We start from the raw sequence: 13,830 nt of genomic DNA, 5'->3' as shown, positions 1-13,830 counted from the left end.
GATTTCTTTGCAGAATGTTTTAATCCTCTAACAGGTGCTTCAAATTTTGGAAGGAGAGAGATTTTTACTACTAGTCCCCTAGGAAAAACAAGCTGCAAGAGAGCACCACTTTCTGTTTAAAGTATGGTGGCTTCCTATATTGCCTCATTCAATAGGGCCTCTGGAGCCTGGGGTCTAGTACACATATGAATGATGGCATGGATAGACCGGGAGGAAGAAAAATAGAGTAATTAAGGTAGAGGCTGGTAACTTCCATCATGTTTAGTTCCTTCTACTTTTAGTATGAATGTAAATGTGGGTGTTGCAGGAAGGCTCGAAGAATATCTCACACCCTGGGCCCAGTGCTACTTAACGTAATTCTCATACAGTTGAAAATATATTTGAGGTCCTCCAAAGTCACCAGTTGTACAAATCAGCTAGAAGTTATTAGTGAATGTAAAAAACATATGAGGTATTGAGGGTTGAAGAAAGCAGTGGAGATAAAATTCATTTCAATGGAAGAAAATATTATAGATAAAAGAATATGGGAAGCTGTGTTCAAATTCTATGATGTTAAGGTAAGTAGGCCAGGAATGGGCTAATAGACAGTACAGGAATACAGATCCTCTCGTGATTGGTGGGTATGCTCCACTAGACCACTGGTCTGTGATCTCTGAGTTGGGCTTTTTTAAGTAGTTTGTGAATTCCTTAAACAGATCAAAAGCCAGAAACCATCATGGAGAAAAATGTTCTTATTTTAGAGGATATGTGCTTAAGCATTTGGCTGCAAAATGTCATAATATCTGCAACTTACATTTAAATAGTTTGTTAAAAAGAGAAAGAGGCATAAAATGAATGTGGCAAAATGTTAGCAATTGGTGATTTCAGTGAAAGCCACCATTCTTTCAATGCTTCTGTGGCTTTGAAAATTTTGAAAATAAATGTTGGACAGTAAAAGAAACAATATAAGCATATTTATAAGTATAAAGGTAAACACAACATAAAATAATCAAAGGGGTTGAAACTGTCTCTGGAGAGAAAAATCTGATAATAGTGGCTGACTGCCATTTTTCATTATATGACTTTAAGTACTGTTTGAGTCTTTAAACCCTGTGAATGTATTACTTTGACAAAAAGTAAACACTGACTTTAAAAGAAAAACAAAAGGAAAAAGACACATCGGAGATCAGATTGCCAGATGCTTCATGGAATCAGAAAATCTTATTGATAACATGCTGGAACAGTTTTACTTACATGTATAAGGAAAAAAAGCACACCATCTAGATGAGACACGCTCACCCCAGGAAAAGGGTTGTCTGGCTATGACAAGGGCTACTGTGAGGCTAATGCTGATGTCATGTATCATGCTCACAGTGCTGATTGTCTAGCTCTTAGTCCTGTTCATGATGCCAATTGTAAAGATAGGCGACCACGCTAGTTGTCACGGCCCTTTTACCTCCTGGTAATCCTGCACTGACTGGGCCGATTGTTGAGCTAATGCTGGGTCTGGAGCTCCCAGACCCCTCAAGCCCATTTACAGACTGGGTCACAAACCCTTCACATGCCAGGCTGGGTCACCAGACCCCTTCATGCTGGTCTATTGGCTAGGTAACTGGCCACACGGTCCTTGGAAGCTGTAGGTCTGGAAAAACATGGCTGTGCAGGGTGGGCACCTGAGGCAGTAAAACACCAGCCAAAGAGGCGCTGCCTTGCAGGCCCATGTACTCCACCCACACACAATGTTTATAGAATGACCGTGAACTGGCTCCAAGGTGAGAGGATCCTGACCGAATTGTTCCATTTTCCCAACAAGGGTGATATCCACATAAGGGAGCAAGCCAGGGATAAACTATAGGAAATCTAGGGGTCAGGAGAGGTCCACTCAATTCGGACTTTCTTAAGAAGTAATCTGTGAAGAATTACAAGACCTTGGGCATTTCACAAATCAAACGACATCACATTTGATTTTACTGACTCACTGTGAAAGTCATTGTTTATTTCTTAGCTTCCTGGATAGGTTGTAAGTGCCCAAGAGAACTACTAACTACTGATTCTGGTTCAAGAGGTCGGAGATCAACAAGGTCTCTGAGGAAAAGATCACAGTGGGTAAAGAAATGCAGGGAGCTACCTTCACATTCTGTGATTGTGATGGTGAAAAGCTCACCATTCTTGTTTTTACATTTTTATTTAAATGCTTTTTAACAAAAACCTCAGGTGTCCTGAGAGGGGGAAACCCTCTGAAGATGCTTCTCTGTGTCACAAAGGTTATATCAATATGCTGGCCTCTGCTTTGATCTCTAAAAGGGAGTAAACTCTCTGGCAAGAACAAGGCCCCAGGCACTGATTGATTATATGATAGTACTCTTCACTATGGCGTATAGCTGTTTGATTTCTTTGAGATTCCTTCCTTGCAGAGAAACTATCTGTCTGGAGACCTGGCACAGATTTAGCAAGTGATATGATCATGGCAGTTGGTTGGGCAGGATATGTAGGCAATGATATGGTGGCAGTAGTCAGAAGTCATAACAGTATTGTGCGAGTATGGAGAGCTATAGCCCCATAGGAACTAGTGTGGTCATAGGTAATAGCCAGGGTGGGTCCTGGACTATTGAGTAGTCTGGGTAGTAGGCAAGTGACAGGACTAAGTAGTTGCCATGCTCCCTGTATGTGATTTAGGAGGATAATCAGCAATTTTTTTAAAAAAAAATTTAACTTCTCAATATACATTGTCATTGATTTTCGTGACCCTTTACCCATTCCTCTTTCTCCCCTTCCTCTTTCCCCTCCCCACACCCCTACATCATATCTGTTCACTTGTCTTAACAATTTCAAGGAATTGTTGTGATTGTTGTGTCTTCTTTGCCCCCCTACACTTTATTTGTTTGTGTGTTTATTTATTTATTTTTAGCTCCCACAAGTAAGTGAGAACATGTGGTATTTCTCATTCTGTGCCTGACTTGTTTCATTCAATATAATTTTCTCTAAGTCCATCCATGTTGTTGTGAATGGTCATATTTCATTCTTTTTTATAGCAGAGTAGTATTCCATTGTGTAGGTATACCACATTTTCCGTATCCACGCATCTGATGATGGATGTTTGGGCTGCTTTCAACTCTTGGCTGTTATAAATAGTGCTGCAATAAACATGGGAGTACAGGTATGACTTCAGCATAATGATTTCCATTCCTCTGGGTATATTCCCAACAGTGGAATAGCTGGGTCACATGGTAGATCTATCTGTAATTGTTTGAGGAACCTCCATACCATTTTCCATAAAGACTGCACCATTTTGCAGTCTCACCAACAGTGTATGAGAATTTGTTTTTCTCCACAACCTCTCCAGCATTTATCATTCTCAGTCTTTTGGATATTAGCCATCCTGACTGGAGTGAGATGGTATCTCAATGTGGTTTTGATTTGCATTTCCTGGATGCTGAGTGATGTTGAGCATTTTTTCATGTGTCTGTTGGCAATTCATATATCTTCCTTTGAGAAATGCCTATTCAGCTCCTTTGCCCATTTTTTAATTGGGTTATTTGTTTTTTTGCTGTAAAGTTGTTTGAGTTCCTTGTATATTCTGGATATTAATTCTTTGTCAGATGTATATTTTGCAAATATTTTCTCTCACTCTGTTGGTTGTCTTTTCACTCTGTTGAGACAATCAACAATTTCAACAGGAGGGTTAGGCTTACACGACCAAGGTGTAGACGATGATGTTGCTGGATATTTCTGAATTTAGGGCCAGTGAATCTGGACTTTAATCTTCTTTCTCTGCTTTGTTATTCCATTCTTGCTCCTGGGTGGGGTACCAGAATTACATAGCCTTATTAGTCACCGATCTTGTGTACTGTCAAAGTTGGTAAATGATCTTAGTGCCCATCTGATTATAGATTGTCAGAAGCTGCAGCTCAGTACTGAGCTACCTTGGAGGCGATGTGATCCAAATGGCATTGCTTCAAGATAGAGGAAAGATTCTGACCCACACCAGACTTTGTGTAAGTGAGCAATAAGCTTTTATTATGTCAGGCCCCAGAGAATTTGGTGTATCTTTACTGTGGCAGCTGGAGCTGATTATCCTAAGTGGGATATGACTTGGAATAAGAAATGGAAGATCTCCAGGTCCAATGGCATCAGGGACTTCAGATGCACTGGTGGGGTAAGGATGCTGAGTTCTAAAGTAAGAATACGCAAGAATGTAGATTCCATAGCTGTGATTAGATTGCCTTCCTGGTGCAGCATTAGGAGGACTGCTTCAGCAGCCGCCATGTGTCAGGCTCTGCAAGAAATCTCAGTTGCTGCTTAGGGAGACTCATGCAAGGAGGCAGAAGCTCATAAAAGGTGTTACTTTAGAGTGCCCTTTTGTGTGCATCCCATATATCTTCCTGAGGAATCCTGGTGAAAGGGGCGTGAAATAACTGCCTGATCTCCAGTCCTGGATCAAAAGGAGACTAAGTCAGTCATTTAGTGTTTGATCAGATCCATCACCACCCTTCTGCAGCTCTCCTCTGTATCACTAGGGGTTGTTCCTGTTGTTTGCCATTTGGTTTGGCCAAATGGAGGGAATGGAAGGAGACTGGAAGCCAGAAAAGTCGAGAAGCCAGAGTTTTATTTCCTCTCTCACTCTGACTTGGGAGATATTTATGTTGGCTGTGCCTCTTTTTGCAGAACCAGCTAACCATTCACTTCTTCCCTCTGCAGACCTAATTTATATTGTCTCTCCTTGGCTCCTGGGTCCTAGTAATTCTGTATTCTTTTTTATCCTTGTAGACATAGGGGTAGTAGTGACTTTCTGCTGTCACTAACATAAGGCTTCTCTCATCACCCCTTTTGGTTTTGCATCTTTTCCAACACTTTTGTAACTAGTTTTCTGTATTCAAGATCTCTTCTGAACTACCTGGAGAGGGTTCTGTTTTCCTGATCGGATCTGATGTATTTGGGCTTTAGAGCTTGCAGAGGTCCTAGGAACCAGGTTTGGATGAGTAATGCATGGGGATGGACCTCTAGACATAGGGAAAAGACAGAGGGTGATACCTTCAGTTGGTGAGGAGATCTGGAAAAAATTCTTGACAGAATGAAACCATGAGGGAAGAAGACATCTTTAATGGGGTAGCCATGTTTGAGCCGTTAGGTAAGAAGTGTGCATACTCTGTGCCCCAGGAGCCATGTTTTGGTCTCTCAATTTTGAGTAGGCATATTTGGGAAATCCTCAGAGTATCTAACTAGCTCTCTAGCAGGCCCTGAATCTGGGTTACTCTCTAATAAACTCTCCTAATAAACAATTATACTCACTATCTCCTGGCATCTAGGGGAATACCTAGACCTTAGTAAGACAGAAACCTTGTCTCTGTAATGTTGAACTTTCAAGAAAGGGCTGGTCTTCTAAGGTCAGTTTTCTTTTCTATTCAGACGGTTTGCCTTCTGCAGATGGTAAGGCCCACATTCAGATTCTCACCCACTTGCTAGTAAAGGGATTGGGCTGTGCCAGGGCCTAAAAAACTCAGATTCAGGTTCACAAATGCAATTACTGAGGTGAAAACAGAGACAAAAATAATTAATAAAATTTTCACTTTTTTCTGAACACAGTGAAGCGTTATTTAAAAGATAAATGTAATTAGCACTGCCTATTGATACAATAGAATTTTTTTTTATCAACTTAATGACCAAATAGGAAAATGCACTACGTTCTACCAATAGTAGTTAACATAGACCTAACTAATTTTCATTTCCATTTTGGATCATTTAGTTAGTGTTCCAGTATAATCTTTAAGCAGTCACTTAGAAACTACTTTAATTGGTTTCATTAAGTTTCTACTCAATTCTTCAAATATAATTTACTATTATTTTTCTTTAATTAAGTGCATTTACATGTTTGTAAAGAACAAATGATGCCATAATAATATCCTTTAAAAATTTTAGTATAAGTATCCAGATTTTCTACTCATAGGAAGTTCACTATTCACACTGAAATGTGAGAGAAAAAAGAAAGAGGTGAACTTAAATGCCATGAACTTAAATTTGTTCTAAGCTTTTGGAGAGAAGATATAAATTGCTAAGGAGGAACTTTAAAGACCAAACCGAAAAACACTCCATTTCTTTGCAGTATGCTTCATTTCATACATTTTTTAAACTTAACCAAGGCAATATGTACTCGTGGTGGCAGAGATGTTCCAGGATTGTTTGCACAATTCTGCTCAGGCAAACTGGGTCAGGCAAGGAGGCATGATTGAAATGGCAAATCATTCTAGTTCTCTTTCACTTCTCTCTTCTATCAAGCTGTCTGTAACCTATCATTTAAGGCCAACTCAAGTCTTACTTCCTTTGTACAGAATTCCTTTTTTGGGAACCCTTTTTTGGGAATTCCTTTTTTGGGAACGCCTTTCTAACCTCTAGTTTTACTGTTAGTGCTTGTAATTAGCACATTACATAGTGGAAATTTTTATTCCAATTTTTCCATTGCACCATCTAATATATATATTTTCCCTTCAGATATGACATTGTTTAAATTGAAAAAAGAATCTGGAGGGCAATGTGTGCATTTTGGGAAAAATTCAAGCAATGCCCAATAGTTAAAATGCTGTCTTTCTATTTTTCCTCTCCAAGCCTACTTCCCTCCCAGATGTAACCACCTGAACTCAACAACTTACACACGTGCACCTTAATGCTTCTGTGCCTCTGCCTGCCATTTTTTCTCAAACTGGAATGCATTCTCATATTCTCTGTTCATCTTTCAAGACTCTTAAAGGAGACATGCTCTATAAACTCTTCCTTGATACCCTCAGTCAGCATTCAGTATTTTGTACTCTGTACTCCTTCAATATGCTGCCTGTATGACTATTTAGCACTCATTTTATTCTTGTTTGATAACGAGTTCTTTAACCTATCAACTTTAGTATGATTTACTTTCTTTGAGGGAAGATGCCCATTTTACTCATCTCTGCATCTCCTACAAAATCCAACACAGCCTTATTATATGTTTAAGTCATTGAATTGGATGTATATAATATGATTTTTTCATTATCTGTTTCATGAGGATTTGTCACAGCCAGACTGTCAGCATCTTTGGGGCAGGGACTGAGATGTTTGCTTTTCCAACCCAGTAAAAATTAATTAAAATATTGCAACCACATCTTTCTGTAGCAATGTTATGGTCTGAATTTCCACCAGTAGTCATGCATTGAAATTTAATACCCACTGTGGTGGTACTAAGAAGTGTGACCTTTTGGGAAGTGATTAAGTTATGATAGCTCTGCCGTCATGAATGGATTAGGGCCCTTGAGAGAGTGGGTTCCCTCTCTTCTGCTCTTCCACTACATGAGGACACAGCATATATCCTCTTATAACCTACCGTGTGCAGACATCTAGATAGTGCCACCTATGAGGAATGAACTCGCACCAGACATTGAACCTACTGGCACATTGATCTTGGATCTTGGACTTCTCAGCCTCCAGAATGATGACAAATTTCTGTTCTTTATAAATTACCCAGTCTAAGGATTTTTATCATAGCAGCATAAATAGGCCAAAACAAGTGCTTTGTTTTTAAGAGTTATTTTATATACATTCTTTTGAACTTCACAACATCCTACATTAGCAGGCTGTATTATTCTAGAGGAAAAGGAAATACATGTGTTTTGGAGTCAGACAGACCTGAGTTCGAATTCTTGCTCAGCTACCTGCAAATTATGAGATCTTGGGAAACTTCTTTAAGCTCTGTTAGCCTCAATTGTCTCATACGAATGACTAAAGGCTAGTCTTATAGAATTGCTGTCATGAATGCATAACATGCATGTAAAGATGTGTAACACATATGAGGCATTGAGTATAAGTGAAGATTCCCTAGGAAATAGAGGCTTAGATCAGCTAAAGGATTTTCCAAGGACATGTGACTATCATTTGCAAATGACAGCAAAGCCAGGACTGGAATCTAGGCCTCCTGAATCTATGTGTGTTCCCATGCCTGTCTGCTTGTGCCTTAAGTTGGGGCTGAGGCTAAAGATCCCTGCAGGAAGCTGTAAACAACTCTCCCCTGCTATCATCCTGCTACCACACATACTCCAAGGCCTAAAATACTACCGCAGGCTGCCACCTCCTGGCACAATGAGGAAACTGAGGCTTTGAGAAGTTAAGTGGCGTGGCCAAGGTCAATTAGCAATCTAGAAGTCATGCCCACCTTGTTCCCCTCACTCTTGCCTTGTGTGTGACTAAGACATTGTGGTTTCATCTGTATTGACCCTGTGTGGAGGAGACAGAGCTGCAGCAGTGGGAACATCAGTGTCAGGCCTGACTTCAGAGCATCACAGAGAAAGACAACAACCTGCTACCTACTGGCAAGCTAGTTTCAGAGCACTATGATGATGAGAATGATGAAGATGAGGAGGATAATAAAGACTCAGAGAATGAGGACATGCAGGATACGGGCAAAATGAATGATTAAGGTGAGTAACCTGGTGATGGAGAAGTCAGTGAGGTGGATGTGGAAGGCAATGAACAGGATCAGGATCAGTGTAAAACAAAGGTAGACAAAGCAGGGTAGTCTCAGGGCTGTTACACTCCAGGCCCACCTGCCCTACACTCACACTCCCTGCAGAACCAACTCATGGCCTTTTTTTTTTTTTCCTTTTAAGAAGAAAAGAAAACCCACTACAGAAGAGACTTCTGCTCACCTGCTCTATTCATGAGGAAATGTCACATCAAAGCCATCTTTGAGTAAGGAAATGCAGAGAGTAAAATTGTCAGTAATTTATTAAACTGCAGAGGTTTATTTGTTTCCCATGAGTGAGTGTCTAGTTAACATAAAGTGGTTAAAATCAAACATCCAATAATTGAAATTATTTCCCATGAAGTGGAACCACACAGAAATAGGTATTGAGCTGTAGTGACTTCCGCTTATCCCAACTCATTCTTTCTGTCAACTGTGCTACCTCTCCCTTCCTTATTAGAGATTTGTACAAATTTAAACAAAGTCAAATTAGGTTGGAAAAAAGGCAATGTGGCATGTGTATAGTTAAGCAAGAAGTTTTCTTTTATGAAAAGAATAAGCCTTCCCACACATTCAGTCAATGTGCTCCAAAGTAAGGAGCCACTTTAGACGACTGGCTACTCACGATCAGGGAAACTAACTAGAAGAGGTAAAAGAAATAGGAAACTTAGAGGGACTTGGAGCTCCTGTGATGTTAGAGAAACATTTACTGGGAGGATTTTGAAGAAGTAAAATTAACGGCAATTTCTGAATTTCTATAGTATGGATCAGAGCTTCTCAAGTTGTAATGCACATACGAATCACCTGGGGATCTTGTGAAAATGCAGATTCTGGTTCAGTAGGCTCACGGGAGGTCTCTAGGTTTTCCTTCTGTAACAGACTTCCAGTCAGGCTGATGCTGCTGGTCTATGGACCGTACGTTAAGCACTAAGGTTTTAGACTGCGTTGACCATTTCTGGGTTACTAAAACACTGTGATTTCCTAAATAGTTGCAAATGTTTGCATTTTGAAAAAAATGCATTGGCAGCAGTAAACATGTCCAAAATAGTAGTGTTCTTATCTGAATTAATGATGCTGAAGAGCCAAATAATGAGTCAAAAATAAAACCCACAATGAGCTTGATTCACAGTGAAATCATCCTCAGAACTTGTTTTACTCCACATGAACCAAAATAGTAGTGTTCTTATCTGAATTAATGATGCTGAAGAGCCAAATAATGAGTCAAAAATGAAACCCACAATGAGCTTGATTCACAGTGAAATCATCCTCAGAACTTGTTTTACTCCACATGAACATAGGCCCACATTGTTTCTCATGTCTCTAAGTGCTGAGTTATTCATGTGAATGCTTCAGAGAGCCTCCTATAAATCAAAGGGAGAGAAATGAGTTGGGAATACTAATAGTGAGAAATTTTGAGCTCCTAACCTGACTTACCTGGCTACTGTCTTGGTTATTTTTCTCTTGTTCTGACCAAATCATTCCTGGTGATTTAACTGCCCCTGAATATAGCCCCAGAAACTCCTTCATTGTGGTTTGTGATTTTTAAGCTCTGTGAATTTAAAGCCTTGTCAGATGGATATTAGAGTTGATATTGAAATCTCAAAGAGCTTTGTGAGAGACCTTCTTGAGAAGATTTGCAATGGTTCATCCAAATGCTTTTTCTTGGTTAGCAAGGTTAGACTAATGTGACTCTATCATAACAATGATTATTTGTGATAGAAACACCTGATCAAACTCAATTTGTAGCAATACTTTTGTCATTCTATTTAATAATAATAAAATATTCTCTCCCCCTCCCCCAAACAATTTGGCTTATGTAAGGATTGAACTATTTTTATACATGAATTTCATTCATTCTCTTCATTTCTCTTGATTTTCTTTTGATAAATGACCCCTGAATATTAGGGGCTGGAATTTGACCAAGCACCTTAATACCCTGATCTGAGTAGTAAAAAGTTGAGCACATTACAAATTATATATAAAGCTTTAAAAGCAGATTGAAATGATCATTAATATGATACCAATGGTTTTATGATATGAAAACATTAGCCTTTGATAACACTTTGTCTTACTAGCCTTACAAGATTGCTGTGAAGATCAAATGAGATAGTGCCTTTAAAAGTGATTTGTAAAGTCAAAATGGTAGTTCTGTCATAAGTTTTTACTTCTACCAATCCATTTTACTTAAGGCCACCAGATTAATCTTAAAGCATCACTTTGATTACATTATTTCCTAACTCAAATACCTTCAATGCCCATCCCAACCTCTTTTTGATGAATTGGGTGTGGCTTCCCTTGGCATTTAAGAAACAACAACACACTGCCTTTCCAGCCTTATCTCCACCTATTTTCTTGTGTTAATCTCATATTTCAAGGCTACTGGGTTACAGTATACCACCCCTGAGTTCCTGGGAAACCAAATTTCTATTATTGTTTCTTGGATATGTCTATCTGTTTGTTCCATAGGGACAATACCAAATATATCCAAAATTAAGAGCATTAATTATTATCCATTCATTGCCTATGTCAGAATAAGGGAGGTTTTCATTTGTTTGTTTTACCTATACCTTTCTCTCAGGCCCACCCTCAATTAGAAATGAGTTTTTCTTTACCTAAATTTTTCCCTCAGGCCCACCTTCAATTATTACGTACATCCATTAATTCTGTCAGTCACTTTTTCAGGCCTAATGTCTAGTGGTTCTTTTATTGAACAGATATTTATAGAGCATCTGCCATGTGTTGGCTATTGTATCAGTTTCCTATTGCTCTTGCAACATATTACCACAAACTTGGTGGCTTAAAACAACACATTTGTTATGTTAACCTCTGGAGGTCAGGAGCCCAAATGGATCTGACTGGACTAAAATCAAGGAGCTGGCAGGGCTGCATTCCGTCTGGAGGCTCTAGAAGGGAATCCATTTCCTTGCCTCACCTTCTAGATGCTACTCACATTTCTTGCCTTGCAGCCCCCTTTCATCTTCAAAGCTTGCACTCACATCATTCCAGTCTCTGCTTTTGTTGTCATCTTCCTTTCTTTGGCTCTGACTCTCCTGCCTTGTTCTTTCACTTACATGTATTGTCATGATTACATTTAGGGCCCACCTGGATAATCCAGGATAGTCTCTTCTTTTCAATTGTCTTAACTTATGATTAAGTTAATTGACACCTGCAGTCACTTTTGCCATATTAGGTAATATATGCACAGGTTCTGGGTATTAGGGTGAAGACATCTTGGGGGTTTGGGGGGTTGGGGCAGCAGTGGTGGCATGATTCTGCCTACAACTGCCTTCCTAAGCAGTGTGAATACAAAAGTCAATATCACGATGTAGTTTCTGCCCTCAAGGAAACCAAAGAGAGAAGTCAAATGAAAGGACTTGTACAATGTAGGGGGTTTGGGGGGTTGGGGCAGCAGTGGTGGCATGATTCTGCCTACAACTGCCTTCCTAAGTAGTGTGAACACAAAAGTCAATATCACGATGTAGTTTCTGCCCTCAAGGAAACCAAAGACAGAGAAGTCAAATGAAAGGACTTGTACAATGTACTGTAATTAATGCTATGAAATTATAATGAAAACTATATGAAATTTTCGAGGATCAGAAAAGGCTTTGAAAAGAAGTGATATCTTAGACATATGATTAGAATTCTATTTGAGTCTCTTTTTACATTTTAGGAGGCAGGCTAATGGCACCAAAATAAGTTGGTACAGTAATCTAGTCTCTAATAGCATTAAGCAATCTGATTCTATCACTTTTATAGTGGTAGGCATACTGGCTTAATACAGATATTAGTTCTACTCCAAAGATATAAATATGGGTACTGTATCAATATATCATATTCATATACATATGAGGGTACTTCAAAAAGTTCATGGAAAGATTCATTTTGCCTTTCAACTCTATTTTCCACAAACTTTTTTGAAGTACCTTTGTATTTTTTATGTATATATTATACATAATTCAACCCCTATATAAGCAATATAACATGTATGTACATGGCACTTTTCTGTGAGCAAAAGGGAATAGAGAAAGAAACCAGGCACAAATTTTGCCCTCTGGGAACTTACACTCTAGAAGGGATAGAAGACTTGCACATAAATATTCATAAAAATATGAGGCAGAAAGAAATGTCTGCCATAAGAGAGATACATATAAAGTACTGTGTATATAAAGGGCTGGAAGGGAATATTTTCGTCTTAGAGAAAGCAGGGAAGACTTCACAAATAATTTCTGATTTGAGTTAGTGTCTCTAAGGATGGATGATAGGGCTTTGGTCATGTTGGTGATGAGAGAAAATAACACAAAAAAGGGGCACATATCTCCATATTGCTCCTAGGTAGAGGGGGAAAAAGTTCCTGCTGGAGATCTTTGAGTCTTTGAAGAAGCAGTAGAAGAGACGTGAATTCTAATTACAATTTTATCTATACCAAGCAGAATTATTCACACACTTCTATCGCTTCCACCAAGTCTTCAGAAGTATTTCTGCTGCAGTGCTGTAAGGGAAATATGTAGAAATAAAGCACACACTTCCTTGCTGAAACGGGAAAGATAAAGAAATTCACAAGGGAGAACAATACTGTGACTAAACATTTTCAAGAGAAAACACAGAAAAGTTTATAGCTTTGAGAAGTTATTCCATAATAATTTATTCAGTACATATTAAGCACTGACTCTGCAAAGCAGTGTGATAGATGATGTGTTAACTATAATGACCTTAATACACAGTCTCTAATTTCAATCCACTGAGTGTGGGAGGAAAAACAGAGACCAAGCACCGTACAAAGCAGTGTGTGATTCATGCTACATGGTTAGGATATAGAAGTAGAAATTCAGATCAGTTCTAGTGGGTATGATTAGGGAATACTCAAGGAAGAAACGCCAGCTGAATCTAGACTGGAAGAATAAGTAGGACTGTAATAGACAGGCGCATGTACATAGGGCTGGGGAGAAGGTAAATTGGTAGGTATGAAATTCAGGCAAAAAGAATAGCATGAGAAAAATCATGGAGGAAGGAAAGGCAAGACATTTTTAGGGATTGTACATACCCTTTTTTCTCTTAAATATGAACTGAGCAGTGGGCATCAGGAATATAAGAGCAAATAAGAAAGTACCTGACTTCAAGGAATTTATAGACTTGATGGTGTTAAAGGGGAATAGATTAAAATAAGGTGTGGTTTATGTTGTGACAGAGATAAAACAGAGTCAAGTGTTTACCTGGCCTGTGAGTCACAAAGAGCAGGGAGGGCCACCCAGAGGAGCTAGCATCTGAGCTGAGTCCTTGGGATCCGACTATGAGTTGGTCACACAAAGAGAGGAGAGACAGAGGAAAGACCAAGAGCACAGTGAGTTTAAGGAACTTCAGAACGGCTCTTTGTC

General features: G+C 39.1%; 1 pseudogene; it reads left to right on the top strand.

Moving 5' to 3' along the window:
• Positions 1-8,076: 8,076 nt before the first annotated feature.
• LOC103596460 lies at positions 8,077-8,512 on the top strand (annotated as a pseudogene).
• Positions 8,513-13,830: the final 5,318 nt, after the last annotated feature.

This window comes from Galeopterus variegatus, unplaced genomic scaffold (assembly GCF_000696425.1).
Source record: "Galeopterus variegatus unplaced genomic scaffold, G_variegatus-3.0.2 Scaffold2017, whole genome shotgun sequence".
Lineage (NCBI taxonomy): Eukaryota > Metazoa > Chordata > Mammalia > Dermoptera > Cynocephalidae > Galeopterus > Galeopterus variegatus.
Note: the sequence above shows the minus strand (reverse complement) of the source record. Positions and strands in the feature narration are given on the sequence as shown.